Genomic DNA, 19537 nt, shown 5'->3' on the forward strand with positions numbered 1-19537 from the left:
GAACAAAACTACATTTTGCCCATCTTTTCTATTATGTTGTGAAAAGGTTTAAAGAAAATTAATATTTCAAAAGGTTAGCCAGAATAGGAAACGCGTGAAACAAGAAGGAACTAAGAAATAAGACAAGTTAGCATTTCAAAAACACTTGAGCACATATCTCACTCTATATACTTTCGAGAAACCACACTGCTGCCTGCTATTGCGTAGAGAAATGCCTTATTCAAGTAACTAATTATATACAAATCATTCCAGCAATGGAAAATATAAGTAACATAAACTATGGAAAAAATAAGTAAGTGTACAAAAGATTGAAAGAGAATATGCAAAAAGGAACATATTGGGATGGGGGATTATGGTTGGTTTTTACTGATTAAAAATAATTCCTTTAGTTCTACTTTTCCATTGTTTTCACAATAATAATATAATTACGAGGTAGTTATGGAATATGTGCATATTTTTAAAAGCCCCCATCACACTTTAATAGAGACTATTACTTTTACATACAGATACTTAAATTTAATCCATTTAAAAGAAAATCTATTTTCTTTTTCAATTAGGAAAAGAAAAAAAAATAGCCAAATCTGATTTAGGGTCAAATAGAAAAAGTTATACTGCTCAATGAAATAAGAATTGAATATCAATGATTAATCATGATATAATTGTATCATTTTTTCCTTTGCTACTTTAGTTTAACACAACTAAGTAGTAGCAGTGCTACTTGGCTCTCAAATGTTATGATCAATATTCAGGGTTTTGTGATACTGTTAGTTTTAGTAGCAACTTTATTTTAAAACAAAAGAAAATTAGCTGAAGATAAGCACAGTAAAGGAACAGCTATTCCTTTAGATAGTTTCAAAACACAGATAAATAAACTACTCAGTGAAAATGTAATCAGCAAAGAATCTCCTAATAAACAGCAAACTTAAAATTTTTGTCTAAAGCTTATTCTTTCGTAATCTTGACCTAACAAATTAACATGAAAGAATCTAAAATAAACCCACTTGAAGACTTACTGGTTGTTGGAGTTTAAAGCTTAGTTATCATAAACCAGCTTGCCTAGTTCCTAAGTGCACCCCTGTAAGAGAAACAGCAGTTAAGTAATTTAGGAGTTTTGCAAAATAGTGTTAAAATACAGGAAAAAGGAAAAGTTCATCCATAAAAAATATTTTCATTTAATGTATGTTCTACTTTCCAAACAGAGTATATATAAATTGTGCAGACCTACCTTAAAAATTCAGGCTGAAAATGCTTTTAATTCTGTGCTTATTCGTTCCCTTAGACTCGGGGACGTAATAGCACCAGATCTCTGGTTTCCTTCTTATATGTTCGGTCTGTCCACTGGGAGCCTTCAACCTACATAATTCTAGGGCTGACTTATGAACACTTGCCAGTTTTCCAGAGTTTTTTTTTTTTTTTTTGGCTGCAAAACATTAATCTGAAATTCTCACTGTCTCCAATCATAACAGCTCATTCAAATAAATCTCAAACAAAAAAATGAAGTTTCCACAAATGTGTTAGAGAATTTTGAAGTCAGTGGCTTACTTTAAAAGAAGAATATAATTATTTGCAGAATTTTCTCTTTCTTTTACTCTGATACTGGCATTCTAAAATGAGTTAAGGAGTGGAGACTAGGGAATTTATTCTAGTAGTAGAATCTTTGTCCATCAGCATCTTTCGCAACCTTCATTAATTTTTGAAAAATTTACTCCTGCTTATTAAAGAACAGCAGCAACTTTACTTGAAGTCTAAAATTTCTCCCTTGCTTTAAGCAATTTTTGTTGGCTTGTTGCTGGAGAGGTGGTGATAGTAGGGATATAATTCTCATGTCTTCTAAAAGAAGTATTAACATGTAGCATCTCCTTTCATGGGTCCCTGTCATATTTGCGGTTTAAGTACAAAGCACACAGGGTAAGAAGGATTAGGCAGCTACTGCAGCCTAGATCACTGTTGTTTTTCTTTTTGTGGGAGTGGGGGTGATTAGCCTTACACAATAACTCTAGTAGAAGCAGGAGTGACAAAAAGAAGAAAGTTAAGTACATAATAAGTGATAAGAAGTGATAATACCAGCTGACAATAAGCGCCATGTGCCAAATACCGTGCCAAGTGCTTTTTGCTCAATACTTTAATGGAGGGGCAATATAGCACACTGGTATGGACATGGCCTCTGGGTTCCAATTGCCTGGTTCACAAGCTCAGCTATACCACTTGCTAATTCCATGACCGTGGCCAAGTTACTTTCCTTCTTCATGTCTTAGTTTTCTCATCTGAGAAATGTTAATTACCTGCCTCATGGAGTTATGAAAATTAAATGAGCTTATATATTTAAGGTGCTTAAAACCGTGCCTAGTACATGGTAGATGCTATTATAGGCTATTAATATTACCTCCATTTTAAAAATCAGGAAACTAGGGCTCACAGAGCTTAAGTAACTTTTCTGAAGTCACATAGCTATTAAATGAGAACATTGGAATTCAAACTAAGGCACTCCAAAGTCAGAGCTGACGCTCTTAACCTCCACACTACAGGAGGGAGCATTAGCTGGTCCTTTAATCTCACCCTTTGTCCTAGCAAAGAGAAAACATGCAACATTTACAAAAAGTCCCTGCCGACCATTCATAAGCTGTTACAGAGCATTAAAGAAGGGAGAAAGAGTTTGAAGATTGTTATGTGGTAGAAAATATTCTTCTTCATTTTATTCCCAAAATGGAGACCACAGGTAGGTGAAATGTGTGACTAGTTTACTACAGTCAGTACAGAAAATCAGAGAACCCAGGACACTTACATGGGTATAAAGGATTCCAGTTATTTCTACTGATCATATTTTTCTGAGAGCAGTAAGAGTGCACCTACCCGGGCTGCAGGCTGCAGGCTGCAGGTGGAGGACGAGGGCAGGCAGGCTCTGAGGAAGTAGCTGGGGACCTAAGTAACGGTCTGGCAGAAGGAGCGCAACAAAGAAGGGAGGGTGGGTCACGGAAGACACAATTACAAATGACATGATACAAAACAGATGGCTTTTGACATTTGTCTGTTTCTCCGTTCATCTTGAAGTCAATCCTGTAGTGCACAGGCAGATGAGACCAGCAAGAAGAGGTCACCATTGCCTGAAAAATATAGTAGGATTCAAAGGTTTGCACAATACCATTTCACTGTTTCTTTCGGTAGACTGAACATTAAGCAAATTCTCCTAATATACAGACACAGCATTTTATGAAATCTCAAAATATTTGCTTCCTATGCTCTGGACAGATTCAGGTTGAGACTCTGTCCAAATGATGGAAAACTGATGTTTGGGAAACAAATGAGCGGGCACATATGGTTATCGGCAGGAGAGTTGAAATGGGAACTGGTTTCACTCTTTGTTTAAGCCTGGTTTCTCCCTCTATTTTGAATGTTTGTTTTTACCAAGTACAGGGGAATTTTCCAGGTCAGAGCCTCCTGAGTGGTCACAATGGGTCAGATTCCCACCCTGCTCTATTTCTAGCCCCCTCTCATGCCCCTTTTAAAGAAATAGCCAGGAGGTGAGCTATAAACTTTTGAGAACAAACTGCAGGCTCGCCTCTGGGAGCCTTAGCCTTGAACACCCCCGAGGAGCAGGGGACCTTGTCTAGAGATTTTGTCCTTCATTACAGTAAGTTCTGACGTAAATAAAGTTTAAAGAGGCACACATTTCCCAGAAGATTAAGAGGACATTTACTCTGTTTCTTTATAATCTTAGGAGTAAAAGTTTTCACCGGTCGAAGAAAAACTATGTAACTGCAGGGAAATAAGGGAAAAAAAGCAAAAAAAGAAAAAAGGAAAAGCAAAGGAATAATAATATTGACACCACTTGAAGTGAGAAATATAGCATATTATTGATTCAGTAAAGAACTCCAAGTTGAGCCAACAATGTAAATACACTTGAGAATCAAATAAATGTCAGTCATGGGAAGAAGTACAACACAAAAAAATTCACTCTCCTGGGGGCAGAGGGTAATTTTTCTGCTGGAAGATTGACTTTAAAAGCCCCAGGTCATTTGAATAAATTATGCAGCTCTTCAGGACAAGTGCAGCTTGGCTAGCAGAAGTAAACAATGGTAAATCATATTGAATTAATTTTTTTCTAGTGAATACCTTTTATTTATTGTGAGATTACTTAACGCTAAGTTTAAAAAAAAAAGATGCTCTTGAGAGGAATTTCTCCTCTGCTAAAAATCTCAGGAAAAATCTTATTTGTCCCTCTTGCCCCGACTCACACTGTTTTTTTTTTTTTTTGGCTGCACTGCCCGGCATGTGGGATCTTAGTTCCCTGAACCCGCACCCCCTGCATTGGAAGCTCGGAGTCTTAACCACTGGAAGTCCCCAGATGAGATTTTGAAGGAGAAAAGAAACTATTAAATGCAAAAGTCTGGATATACATGCCCTGGTTATAAAGGTGAGGATTAGAGGTGCAGATCATGAAATGAATAAATGTATATCGGCCTTCCTTTTTAGTTTGTTTTTCAGTCACCTCTCTGAGTTCCTGTCCAGAACAGTAGCATTTCCACTCTTCCCAACTTCAACACACACACACACACACACAAGTACCACCCCCCCCCCCATTACCCACATACATACTTAACACTAATCTTTTTTCAATTCAGTTACCATAGGGAAGCCTTACTTGAATTGCCACTGGACTTTTCCAAACCTGGGGATCCCTGAAAGGAGGAGAGTGAAGAGGATTGCCTTGTTGATATGTCCTTGCAGATTATTTTTGTGTCTCACTTTAGTTTCCAATACAATGAGAACAAGAATATCAGGATGAAAACAAGTGAGAAAAAACAATAAGGACTTCTAATCAGAAATAACAATTAGATTGACCATTTTGTAGAAACCAGCCTAAAAATTCAGTCAAGTGGCCAATATGAGTGATTGTTTGTATCAAATTAACTGAGTGCCTAGGCATCACATAGAGAGTGAGTGAAATGAATGGATGTCTGACTCAGTACATTCCTGAGACCGGTTGCTTCCAGCTGAATCTGGTCCCAAAAACATAAGGAGGAGGAAGAGTTCCAATTTCCCTTTACCCCAAAGGCATTTGCAGGCATGAGCATCATTTTCAGAGCAGGATCTCACAAAAGGCACCCTAGTTCTACCAAATAGCATCTCAATATATGTAACCCAACTGTTGGAAAAATAAACAATTAAAAATAGTCTATATTTTTGACTCACATTCAAAGTATCAGCTAACTGATATGGCATTTTCTCCTATTTATCTGACTAAATTGATTATGTAGGGTATCACAATATGCCACTCCAAAGTATGACACTTTGGCATAAGGATTATTTTGAGCTAAAGAAGATTGAGAAGCAGATACAAGAAAAGCTCTCTGCCTTCCCCCTATTTGCCTAAAAGCAGGACATATATTTGTAAACATGTCTCCCTTTCCTTTACCAAGAAGGACAGAATTCTTAATGAATAGGAGAAAACTTTAGACTCTATCAGCCCAGAGGTGGACACCAGGAAGAATCTACATAACAAGTCTTACTAAATAATCTTTATCTTCCATTCATTTCCCCCATATACAGTCGACCCTTGAACAAGGCAGGGGTTTTGGGGCATCAACCCCCGGGGGAATTGGAAACCCATGTGTAACTTTACAATGGGTCCTCCTTACCCACAGTTGCAAGTCGGCAGATTCAACCAACAGGGGATCGTATACTGTAGGAAGAATTTATTGAAAAAAATCTGCGTATAACTGGACCCTTGCCTTTCAAACCCATGTTGTTCAAGGGTCAACTGTATTGGGTTGGCCAAAAAGTTCATTTGGGTTTTTTCCGTAGCATCTTACATTCCCACAGTTTGCCACTAAAAATCTAAACCCCCTTTCCTTTGTCTTGTCAGTTCTCTACAATTTAATTGTTCTTTTATTAAGATGCTATATAAGCCCAAGTTCTGACCACCCCTTTGAGTTACTCATGACTGAGTTCTCCCACCCAAATGCAGAATGTGTATGTTCATAAACTGTTTTTTTTCTACTTAATCTGTCTTTTATAAGTGAATTTTGCAGTCCCAGTCACTGAACCTAAGTGGGTAATTTTTTTTCTCCTATGATTAGTTTGATTAAATTATCCAAAATGGCCAGTTAATTAAATTGAACAAACCAACCAGTTGTATTATCAAGCTTTAAATATCCCTGTTAGGTAATGAGGATGTTTTGAGGGATATGTGTTCAGGTTGGATCTCTCATAGGGCGGTGGATCAACAAATCATTAAGTCTAGGGTTTGGTCCTCAGGCTTGAGGTCCAGAGACTGAATTTTCTCAGGATACCCAGGTCTTCAGCAATAAACTTGTACCAACAAAATTCTTACAAAACTGATGTACCACCTTGACTGCTAATGTATTCATTTATAATAAGGATATACTGTTTTGCAATGACCATAAAGCTATATTCTTTATCTAAAGCACTCTATCTCCTTCACAATATCAATAAAGGGGGGAAATCTGGCTTGGTGACTAGGCAAATCAGACCAGGAACGCTGGTAACTGGGAGAATATTTCACTTCAGCTCTGGGAAATTCTATAGCAGGGATTATCTTTCTCAAAGCCATATTGATAATTCCCCCAAACCATTCTCTCTGCTAACTTTGCCTCTCTGAACCCTAATTTCTGGTAGCCACCCAATTCTATCGATACATTATTTTAAGTATTACTATTACTGATGAAGCTATAGTCACGTCCCTGCTCCAGGCAGCCTAGAAGACATTAAAGCTCTTGTTTGATTAATTAGACAAACAAAGTTGGAGGATGGGCAAGGGTTGGGGGAGGGGAAGCAATGCCCCACTCTTTGTGTCTACAACAAAGATAGAGGGAAAGGGGGGGATAGCATCTCTCCAAAACTGGCCATCAGTTCACAGAGAATAATAAAAACAGATGGTTATTTGGCTTTGTTTGAGGGGCTCATTTGCCCCAACCTCTTCCTCAGGCCCTTAAAAAAACAGAAAAACAACAAAATGATGTACAACTTTGGGCATATTTCGCTTTGGGGGTATAAAATGATTTAAGATTAGAAGATAGAGGAAGATGACAGGAAGTTTGGGGGTGGGGTTCTGGGAGGATTCTGGGGTCTTAATTCCAAGGAAGTGAAAACAGGAGACTTATCACTGGGAATTCTGAGACTGCTTGAGCTTTTAGACATTTATCCTGCAGATATTTGGATTCATGGTGTTCAACACAGATTTGTAAAATCTATAACTGAAAGCGGAATTTTTATTGTAAATAATTTTCAATGTATCCCCCAAGACACTAGTTCATTTTCAGATATCTAGAAGTCGATAGAAGTCTTTACGATTATGTTATTGCATGTTATTTCAGTATTAACACCCATGTTTTATACTGGTCCTATTTTGTATGTCACACAATTGAAATTATTCAGCTTCTATTTATTTTTAAAAATTGAGACATAACTCACATACCATAAAATTTACCCTTTTAAAACATACAATTCAGTGGTTTTTAGTATATTCACAACGTTGTGCAACTATCACCGCTATATAATTCCAGTAGATTTTCATCACCTCTAAAAGAAACCTGATACCCATTAGCAGTAGCTCCCCATTCCCCGCCTCCCCTGCTTTTATTCTCCTTCTACGTTGAGCTTAAAAAAGTGAGCTGTAGCCTAGAAATTCCAAAACACATTGTCCAGAGAAAAAGATAACAAATCAATACGTAAATGAATGAACTTCAAGAACAAATTGCATTACTATTTTCATTGTGCTTTAGTTATTTTCAGTGGCATGTTCAGTGAACATTTAGTACTGTTAGTGTAAGTCTACTTCCCCTCAACTGTATACATTCTTGGTGAGTTATTTGTACTGAACTCCCAGTCAGAAGGTTTGGCGTTAATGCAAAAAATAAATGTCATGTAAATAGCCTCCAAGGTTGATTCCATCTGAAGGTCCCCAACCTTTTTATGAAGAGAAGTCACTTTTCATTTCCCCAGACGTGAAGTCCCCTGGGGTTGTTAGGGAGGTGCTGACATTAAAGAACGTGAGTGGAGTACAGCAGAGGGCACCAGGCACTGTGCTGGGTACTAGACACACGTTTCACGTGTACTTCTCAGTGATCCCGAGAGACTGTGATCATCCTCGTTTTCTAAATGAGGAGAAATTTGGAGACTGAAGTACAAAGGGGTTAAATAAATTGCCCAAGATCAAACAGCTAGTAAATTATAGAACTGATGCTCAAACCCCAGCCATTATTTCTCATACACCATTCTGTTAAATATGAGGTACAAGGTGAATTAATTTCCCCAATTCAAGTGGAACTTTTAAGCATTCTGGGAATCTCTGGGTAAAAGTCAATTAGAAAAATGTTTTAAAAGCAGGATAGCTCAGCAAAAGAGAATAATTGGTAAATATGATATACTTAGGGCAAATCTCAGAGGCAAAATGTTGTAAAAGGAAGATTTTTCTTTTCAGAATCTTAACTCAAAGGTAAATTCCTGTAGCTAAGATGAAGTCACTAAGATGAAAAGAGCTTGAATTGCAACGGTTTAGGTCTTTGTTTATATAATTTAATTGACTGTACAAATCTCCTCAGAGTACTGGAAAAGCTTTTAAAAGAAATCTAAAACTGTATAAATATATAAAATAAAGAACAATGCATACACAACTTGTCCTACACTTTCAAAATAAATTTTTTAAATCAGATTGTAAATTTCTAAAAATGTCTAATTTTCCCCTTGAAATTTTGCCAAATACTCTGAGAAGTTCCAGGCCCTGCAGACACACAGACTTAATATCCTAAGATACTAATAGAGTCAAAGAGAAATGTGAGCTCCATTTACTGAGCGAGCTAACCTAATAATGCCTTCCCACTGCACAAGACAGCAAACTCTAGGCAGGAAAGGACAGTAGAGGAGGCAGGTGAGGAGGATACAAGTTCATTGCTTCGGCTGTTAAAAAGTAAATCTTTGAGAATAATGAACTGATTTGGGCCAGTAGGTTAATTACAGCAGTCCTGTGCTCGTTTGGAGGTTCAAGCGTGGAAGCTAGAGAGGAGAACGGTCCTCCTCTCTCTGGGAAGGAAGCACATGGAGAATGAAGGAATGAAAGGATTATCTCCTTCACCAGCCAATTGGGCCAAATATGGTCAGTACTGGAAAAGTTGGATTCAATATTTTATAATACTAAACCTTTGAGTGCTCATGTAGGATACTGTTGACATTATCCACACCAATTTTATAGCCTGAGCTTCATTAAAGCACTCATTCTTTCAGCAAACATTTTTTCAAGGCCTAGCATGTACCAGGCCTTGGGCCAAGTACTGGAACTACAGAGATAAATAAAACTTGCCCCCTGGTTTCCAGGAGCTTCCAGTCTAATTTATTTCAAAGAATAAACTTTTCGTAACAATTTTTTCTCTTTCTGACTTTGTGAATATGGACAAGCCTTAGGGGGAGTTCTTAGAATAAGGAGATGAGCAAGGAGGAAAAGTAATGAGGTTCACCCATTCTCTGGAGTGTTTTCCACTAGGAGAGGGGAGTGAAAGCAGAATCTTTCAGAATCCACAGTAGACTGGTGGCTATTGGGAGACTGATGCTGGTACTATATTGCCACTTGTCATTGGCAGAGTCCAGTCTCTCTGACTCTCTCTCTCTCTCTGCCAGCCCCTTTCTTCTCATTGCCCTTCCTCTTCCTCTCTCATTTTTCAGCAATTCATCTTAGCATTTTGTCCTTGTTACTATTTTTTAACTTCTGTTGGACAGACTGAAATGACAAACGTATTTTTCCACGTTACATATTCAAAGTGATAGGCACGCCATGGCCATCACTGGTCTCAAGGACCAGACAGTTCAAATGGTTAGATAAACAACATATGGATCATGTGGACAGATCAAAGTAATAATGTGACTGATTGTCACAGAGGCTAATCTAGAAGAAACAGTACAGTTGTGCTTTAGGTTTATAAAATAATTCCAAATGGACCTAAGCATCCAACTGCTGATGACTCTATGTTCAAAGATTAAAAACAAATTGGATAAAGAGTGTTTTGAAATATGTTACACCAAATACACTTTAGAAGATTTTGAATGCATCAACCTATTTTCACCCACATTTATTCATATAGCACAGTAGTTAAAAACACAAGCCCTGGAGTAAGATGGACCTAGGTTTGGTCCCTGTTCTACCATTTGTTAGCTGTGTAACCTTGGATAACTTACTTCGCATCTCTGAGTTCCAGTTTCCTTGTCTGAGTTATTGTAAGTATTAAACGAATTAATGTATATAGCATTTAGTATGGTACCTGGAATATAGTATATTCAATTAATATTTGCCATTTTGATTAAACTACTGTTATTACTTCTCAGAAGCAAGTCAAATAAGTTGTGCATTATATTACTCTGTGTTGTCATTTTATACCAAAACAAGATAAATGTAGTTTTGTGTAAGATAGATGACAGTAGAAATAAAATGTTTTCTGGAGATTAAGTGATTCATAACATGGGAAGAGTAACAGCACTTCCTTACAGGTAGTTGTGAGGATCCTGTGAAATAACATATGTAGAAGACACAGAGCAGTCGCTTAAGTGGTACCATTTATGTACATTTTTGCTGTTGTTGCTGCTGCTGTTGTTACTATGATGATGTTTAAAATTAATAACTATTATTATTAAACATTCATTACTATCATTATTCATAATTATCTAAAACTGCCTAAGTGTTTCTGGTCATGCTCTTTGACTTCTAAAACAAAGTAATGAACTAAAGTGTGGCCTAGTAATGACTAATGAAGAATTTGGAATGAAAGCCACAGCTTATGTAGACAATGTATAAATAAATGTCAGATCATGCCACTCCTCTGTTCAAAAGTTCCCAGTGGCTTCTCCTGTCTCAACATGGTTTACAAGGCCTCTCATGATATAATCTGCACCCCTCCCAACCCACATACACATCACCATCACCACTACTTCTGAGACCTCAGCTCCTACCTCTTTCTGCTGGTTTACTCCACTCCAGTCACACTGGCTTCCTTGGTACGTAGCTAGTCCCCAAGCACATTCTGCACTCAAGGTCGTCAAAAATGCTATCCCCACTATGTGGCATTCTCTTTCCCTAGATAGTCACATGACCTATTCACTCACTTTTCTTAGATCTCTGCTCAAGTGTCATCTTATTAAAGAAGCTTTCCAATCCCTCCCTAACTATCTCCCATACCCTGCTTTATCTTACGTTATAGCCCTTATCATCATCTGACATAGCATTCACACACACACATGCATACATGTATATAATAATACTTTGTTTACTGACTTTCTCCTCATGCAAGAAAGTAATCTCTATTAATGTAAACTTTGGTCCTAGAGCCAAATCTGACACAAAATAGGAGCTCAATAAATGTTTGTTGAATGAACAACTGTCACTTAAACAAATTTGCTCTTTAATTAGAAGTGCTTTTTATTAGTATGAAACAGAGGACCAGATGGAAAATTTTCATATCAATTACACCTAGATTTCTGACAACTCTCCATTCAAAAGTGTATCCCCAAAATGGATTTTTTAAATAACTGGAGTAGATCTAAATACTTCTTTCCTGTTGATTTTCACATTTTTATGGCAAACATTTGTCACCATTGGCTTTGATATATTAACATTTCAAAGTCTATTTAAAGTCATGTAATTGAAATGCAATCTGAAGCTTTCTTTTGCTAAATAAATTCATCAGGTGTAGGGCACAGAGCTTTATTTGTACTATTAGAATTTTAGAAAATTTCATACCAAGTACAATATTAAAATGGGATTTCAATTATCCAACTACTAATAAATGAAATAAAACCTTATATTATGATCTGTTTCTCAAAATTCCTAATTGTTATTACTAAGGAAAATTGCTTAATATCTATGCCCCAAGGCAGAATCCAACCTAATAATTTCTAAACTACAGTATTTTTTCATCTGATGTTGAATATAAAAGCCAAGAACTTCCATCAACTCACTTATTCCTTCAAAAAGCATTTCTTGGGCATCTATTTTTATGCCTTAGACACTGTGCTAAGCTCTAGAGTGTGATACAAAAATGACCAAGAAAGTCTCAGCCCTTAGAAGCAAGTCTAAATTGATTAAGGTTAATAGAAATTTCAGCATTCAATATGCATGCAAAGTATAGAAGGAACAGTAATTCTCTTTGGGCAAAATTTCAAAGAGGGAGTAACTTCCATCAGGCAGAGAAAAGGGAAGAAAGGAATTTAAACATAAGGATGGAAAGGTGGGGAGGTACAAACTGAGATGGACTTTTGAAGGAATGAGAAGACATTTGTTGGAACAGGGTGTAGGCCACTGTTTTTCAAACTGAGATCTGATTATCAACTGCTTTGCTCGTTAGAAACTCAAATTCCTATCGGCCACTGCCAGATTTCAAGAGATATGGCCCAAGAATCTGTGGTTTGTTTTTTTTTTCCAGTACGCGGGCCTCTCACCGCCGTGGCCTCTCCCATTGCAGAGCACAGGCTCCGGACCCGCAGGCTCAGCGGCCACGGCCCACGGGCCCAGCTGCTCCGCGGCATGTGGGATCCTCCCAGACCAGGGCACGAACCCATGTCCCCTGCATCGGCAGGCGGACTCCCAACCACTGCGCCACCAGGGAAGCCCGAATCTGTGGTTTTTAATGAGCTTCTGACCTGATTCTGATGCACATTAAGTGTAAGAACCAGATGTATGGGAGGGGTGGTGGTTAGAGGAGAGAAGAAAAAGTAAGAGTAGAGAACAATAAGACTAGAAGATACATGTCAAAGCATTATTGTAAAAGACTTTATAACCCTACTATGGAGTTTAGATTTAATCTACTGGTAGTGGGTAAATTTTAAGCAGAAAATTAGCATAATTAGGTCCTTTTAAAAAAGAAATGGTCGTACAACCATGGGCAGGATAAATGGGTGTGAAAGAAATTAGAGCTATGCAGACCTGTTAGGATGTTTGGTGTAAAATTCCATACTCTATGCTCCTTGCCAACCTCAAATATGACTTGAAATTCATCGTCAAAGAAAAATTTGAAAAAAAAAAAACTAAGGTCATGGCATGTTCAGAATTTGTTGTTTGGTTTGATGAAAAGGTTTGTTAGGTTAATAATCCACCTGCTTTCCCTTCCTAAAAATGTCTGACATTTTCACCTGTTATGCTGCAGTCTATAGAAAAGCAGTGTCGACCTGTGGAAATAAATTGATTTTAGTTTGCATCTGGATTTATTTTGCAAACACAATCGACCACTGACTTCTTATGTACATTTTCTATTGATGACTTATCAGGCTAATTACTTTAACAGGCTCTCTCAAATCTCCTCATAATTTTTCCAAATTACCATGAGTCTAGTATATTTCTAACCAAATGTCCACTTGTAACTAACTTTTATTTTCTCCTGTATTTTCAACCTGTGTGAAGGTACCTCTGTGAAGTTTGAGAGAAACAGTTTACTTTTCCTCTCTAGACAGATCCAGTTCTACCATCTAAAGTTCTCAGATTTTGCATTTATGAGGCTCCTTTTAATTAAGAGTATTGTTCAGGACTGTTACTCAATAAAAGAGTTAACCATCATGGTTACTTCTATTCACACACACACATGTGAAATTTTTGATTATGCTAATTAATTGAGATATTAATAATACTGCTAATAATAACTGTGTTAATAATAGCTACCATTTCTTCAGTACTGACTATGTGTTAGGAACTGTACTAAGTAAGCACGTTACAAGTACCATTATTTTTCATGTAACCCTCATAACAACACTTTGGGGTAGGAACTATTGAGTCCCACTTTACAGGAAAAGTGGGACAATTTGACAAATGTCACTCAGCTGATAAGTGACAAACACAAGACTGGCATTCAGGTCTGCTTGCCTCAAGAAATGACATTCGTGACCCTCATGCTGCACCATCTTGGCTCAGTTTAACTGTATTCAGTTTCCGTTATGGATATATTCCTATGCTAATGAGTTATTACAATGTTTTTTCCATTCGACTGTTCTAAGATATCAAAAGGTCTTGTGATCCTGACTTCCAAAGGTCCAGGGATTAAGAATTACCCTTGAGACTACCATGGCCTATTATGTGTTACTCTCCATAAGTATATGCAGATTTAAATTTCCTATAAGTGTCCTAAATTGCTACATGCATGTGTTCTTTCTCTAGGGATACCCTATGTCAAAAGTAAAAGCCTGCTCCCCTACCCACTTCAAATTGCTGCTGACATGGAGAATTCTCTAAGAGAACCGTAGTCCACACTGATAGTATCTCATAATTTAGACTATTAGGGAAAGAGAGTAGATTTTGGATGCCAGTCTTAGCCATAGGGATTTTGAGCATCTACTTTTCCTCATCATAATAGTAACAGTAAAAATACTTTACATTATTTTTTATTTTTATTTTTTAACATCTTCATTGGGGTATAATTGCTTTATAATGGTGTGTTAGTTTCTGCTTTATAACAAAGTGAATCAGTTATACATATACGTATATCACCATATCTCTTCCCTCTTGTGTCTCCCGCCCTCCCACCCTCCCTATCCCACCCCTCTAGGTGGTCACAAAGCACCGAGCTGATCTCCCTGTGCTATGTGGCTGCTTCCCGCTAGCTATCTATTTTACGTTTGGTAGTGTATATATGTCCATGCCACTCTCTCACTTCTTCACAGCTTACCCTTCCCCCTCTTCATGTCCTCAAGTTCATTCTCTACGTCTGCATCTTTATTCCTGTCCTGCCCCTAGGTTCTTCAGAACGTTTTTTGTTTTTTTGGATTCCATATATATGTGTCAGCATACGGTATTTGTTTTTCTCTTTCTGACTTACTTCACTCTGTATGACAGACTCTAGGTCCATCCACCTCACTACAAATAACTCAATTTCGTTTCTTTTTATGGCTGAGTAATATTCCATTGTATATATGTGCCACATCTTCTTTATCCATTCATCTGTCGATGGGCATTTAGGTTGCTTCCATGACCTGGCTATTGTAAATAGTGCAGCAATGAACATTGGGATACATGTGTCTTTTTAAATTATGGTTTTCTCAAGGTATATGCCCAGTAGTGGGATTGCTGGGTCGTATGGTAGTTCTATTTTTAGTTTTTTAAGGAACCTCCATACTGTCCTCCATAGTGGCTGTATCAATTTACACTCCCACCAACAGTGCAAGAGGGTTCCCTTTTCTCTATACCTACCCTCTCCAGCATTTATTGTTTGTAGATATTTTGATAATGGCCATTCTGACTGGTGTGAGGGGATACCTCAATTTAGTTTTGATTTGCATTTCTCTAGGTCTTCTGCTCATATACAAGCAGCTCATGCAGCTCAATATCAAAAATACATTAATGTTTTAACTAATGTTTTTCAAGTTCTGTCACGTCTGCTATCTTATTCAGTCCTCACAAAAACAAAGTGAGCAGGATAGAAATTATCTCCTTTTTTACATGGAAATTAACACTCAAGAGTATTTAAGTGATTTGGTCAGGGTCTTATGGCTAGTAAATCTCCAGTTCCTATTCCAGTGTTCATCCAGCCTCTTTAGTATTTCTGTACAATGTAATTTTTTTTACAAAGAACATGATAGACAGTTCACACAAAGGGAAATAATAATAATAGCTGTTATTCATTAAATCAGTACCCAAGTTAGATCTTTTATATACCACATATATGACCATCAAAAAATTCTTACACAGCAGGTATTATTATATACATTTTTCATTTGAGATACCAAAGCTAAGAAGTGGCAGAGCTGAAATTTAAAGCAGATCTGTTTGGTCCCAAAGCCCATGGTCTTTCCACTAAGTGAAAAGAGTAAATGAACACAAAAGAAGTGTTCCTACCCTCTAATAATCAAATAAATGCCAATTAAAGCAAGCTTAGATTTTCATTTGTTCAGCTTAATAGTCAAAAATAACACTCCAAACTGATGAGATATTATTACTCAATGGCAGGATTAATAGCTGCTACACTTTTGGAAAGTGACATGACCATACTTAGAAGAACTTAATTATTCCGCTCTTAACAATGAATCCCAGAGAAATAATTCATCAGAAATAAGAAAATATACATGAAGAATGCCATTGTAGCATAATATATAATAACAAAAATTGGGAACTACTAACAGTTTTAAATATGATATTCCTATTACAATATTGATATAATAAAATCCTATTACCAAAAGCTATGCAGGAAATAAGGAAATGTTTAAGTATTTCATTAAAGTAGCACAACTCAAAATTGGGCCTACTGGGTAGCCACCAGAGAAAATAATACTAAATCAAGTTGGATCCCTAATTCCCAAATTTAACCAAAATAAATTCCAGATGAATCAAAAATTTAAACAGAAAAAGCAAAAATATAAAAACAGTAAAGAAAGGCCTTCTTAAGCATAATGCAAAGTCCAGATGCGATCAAATGAAGAACTAATAAATTTAACCACCTAAATATTAAAAAAATTCTACATGGCAAGAAAATACTGTTAAAAAGTCAAAAGAAAATTACATAGTAGGAAAATGGACATATACAATACACATGACAAAGAGCTATTTTCCTTTACATATAAAGAGCTCCTATAAATGAATAATAAAAAGATAAACAGACCAATAGTAACTTGGGGGAAAGACAGGAACAGAGAGTTCACAGAAAAGGGAAAAAAATAAATGGCAATTAAACAAATTAAAAAATGGTCAAATCCACTCATTATTAGAAAATCACAAAACAGAACTACAGTGAGATACCATTTCTCAACTATGCTGTTTGAGATTTTAAAAATGTTTGCTAATATACTACATTGATGAGAATATACAGAATTGGGCACTTACGTTGTTGGTGAGAGTATAAATTGATAAAATTTCTATAAAGGAAGATTTAGCAATGATGTCTACATTCTTTGCACCAACAACTTATCCTATGGATTTGCATATTTGTGCAAAGAAGTATGTAAAAGGATATTCATTATAGCATTATTTATAATAAAAAATGAAAAGAACCAAAGTACTAATTTATAGGGGAGTGTTAAGTGATAAGATATTCTTAAAATGGAATGCTATGCACCTGTTAAAAAGAAAAAAAACCAGATGCTGTATTATAATATGAAACAATTTCCAAGATCAATTATTAACTGAAAAATACATGGTGCAGATACTTCTGGTTTCTGGTCCCGCATGTAAAGAACTTGGAAGTTGTCACTTCATCCTAACAACAAGTAAAAAGCTGTATAAAGTGAAAAATTAGCAACTTTTCTTATATCTGTCAGAGAAGTGAGGGAAAACCACTGCCCCCCACATTGGAGAGGCAGACAGGCAGATACAGAGAATTGTAACTTACTGGAACAAAAACCCATGAGCGGAAACACATATGGGAACTGGTACCTGAGGTAGGAAAACCTGAAGTTCTGGAGGCTTAGTGTGGACTAGTCTGAGAATTAAAAACCCCAAGGAAGGCCAAGTCATTGGGAGCTTCCCCAAACTTTGGTGAGTTTCACCTCTAGGAGCTCTACCATGTTCTCAGAGCAAACATCAGAGAAAAATTCCCTTGTGCTTCTTGCAGAAGGAGGGGAAATGTAACCATTATAAATCATACCAGATCATTTTATTCTTTTAAACAAGGCCAGCCCTCAAGAGAAAGACCTGGAGGAAGGGAAATACCCATGCCAGTTCCCTCTAGCTGTTCTGTCCCACCTAAGGTGAGGAGAAAACTGAGAAACGCTTATAAAGTTTACAGCCTAGGAGCAATGGCTCACTAAAAGACTGAAACCTAGTCATAGGACTATAGAATGCTTCCTGCCCACTCCACCACTTACCACCACATCACTAAAAGTCTATTTATCAGAGTTCCTTTTGCACGGTATATTATGTCCAGCTTTCAATAAAAAATTACCAGGCACCCTAAAAGGCAAAAAAACACAGTTTGAAGAGACAGAGCAAACATTAGAACCATACTCAGATATGCAAGCATGCTGGAATTATCAGACTGGGAATTTTAAACAACTGATTAATATGATAAGGGCTCTAATGCAAAAGTAGACAGCATGCAAGTATAGATGGGTAATGTAGGCAGAAAGATGGAAATTCTAAGAAAAAACTAAAAAGCACTGCTTTGATGGGCTCATTATTAGAGTGGACACAGCAGAGAAAAGAATTTCTGAGCTTGAGGATATGTCAATAGAAACTTCCAAAACTGAAAAGCAGAGAGAAAAAAGACTGAAAAAAAATCATAACATAATATCCAATAATAGTGGGACAACTACAAAAGGTAAAAATTATGCATACTAGAAATAGCAGAAGGATAAGAAAGAGAGAGAGGAACAAGAAATATTTGAAGGAATAGGACTGAGAATTTCCCCCCAAATTAATGTCCAACACCAAACCACAGAACCAGGAAGCTCAGAGAACACTGAGCAGGATAACTGAAAAAAACAAGAACAAAAACAACAACAAAAAACCCATATCTAGGCATATCAAATTCAAAGATAAAGAAAAAATCTTGAAATAAGTCAGAGGGAAAACCCTTTATCTATAGAGAAACAAGTATAAGAATTACATCCGATTTCTCCTTAGAACCATAAAAACAATGCAGAGAGTGGAGAAAAATATTTAAACTGTTGAGAGGAAGAATACCCCATCAACCTAGAATTCTATACCCTGTGAAATTATCCTTCAAAAGTGAAGGAGAGATAAGGCTTTTTCAGACAAACCAAAATTGAGGGAATTTGCTACCAGCAAACCTGCTTTGCAATAAATGTTAAAAGAAGTTCTTCAGAGAAAAGGAAAATATGTAAGTCAGAAACTCAAATCTATGTAAAGAAAAGAAGAGCCTTGGGGAAGGAATTAATGAAGGTAAAATAAAAGCTTTTATTTTTCTTATTCTTAATTGACTTTACAGATGTCAGCTTGTTCAAAATAATAATAGCAACAATGTATTCAATTATGTATGCTTTTATATATATATGCTTATGTATCAGTGAAATGATTGACAGCGATGATACAAGGGAAGGAATTAGGATTATTTTGTTATTACAAGGTACTTGCACTACCAGTGAAGTGGTATAATATTATTTGAAAGTAGACTTGGGTTAAGTGTAAGTTATTGCAAACCCTAGGACAATCACTAAAATAAGTAAAGAAAGAAATATAACTGATATGCCAAGAAAGGAGGGAAAACAGAATCATACAAGATGCTTGATTAAAACCACAAAGGCAGGGACTTCCCTGGTGGTGCAGTGGTTAAAAGTCCACCTGCCAATGCAGGGGACACAGGTTTGAGCCCTGGTCCGGGAGGATCCCACATGCTGTGGAGCAACTAAGCCCATGTGCCACAGCTACTGAGCCTGCACTCTGGAACCCGTGAACCACAACTGCTGAGCTCACGTGCTAAGCCTGCGTGCCTGGAGCCCATGCTCCACAACAAGAGAAGTCACCGCAATGAGAAGACCGTGGACCACAATGAAGAGTAGTCCCTGCTCGCTGCAACTAGAGAAAGCCCGTGCACAGTAACGATGACCCAGAAGACCCAATGCAGCCAAAAATAAATAAATTTTTAAAAAAACCCACAAAAGCAGA

At 36.9% G+C, this 19537-nt stretch overlaps 1 protein-coding gene across 1 annotated transcript in view; it reads right to left on the minus strand.

Annotated features, from left to right (window-relative positions):
- The window catches only part of LOC116747970, a gene marked incomplete at both ends in the record, with an annotated part of 781548 nt that overhangs the window by 109588 nt on the left and 652423 nt on the right, over positions 1–19537 (minus strand). The window lies entirely within an intron of this gene.

This window comes from Phocoena sinus, chromosome X (genome assembly GCF_008692025.1).
Source record: "Phocoena sinus isolate mPhoSin1 chromosome X, mPhoSin1.pri, whole genome shotgun sequence".
In the NCBI taxonomy this organism is placed as follows: domain Eukaryota; kingdom Metazoa; phylum Chordata; class Mammalia; order Artiodactyla; family Phocoenidae; genus Phocoena; species Phocoena sinus.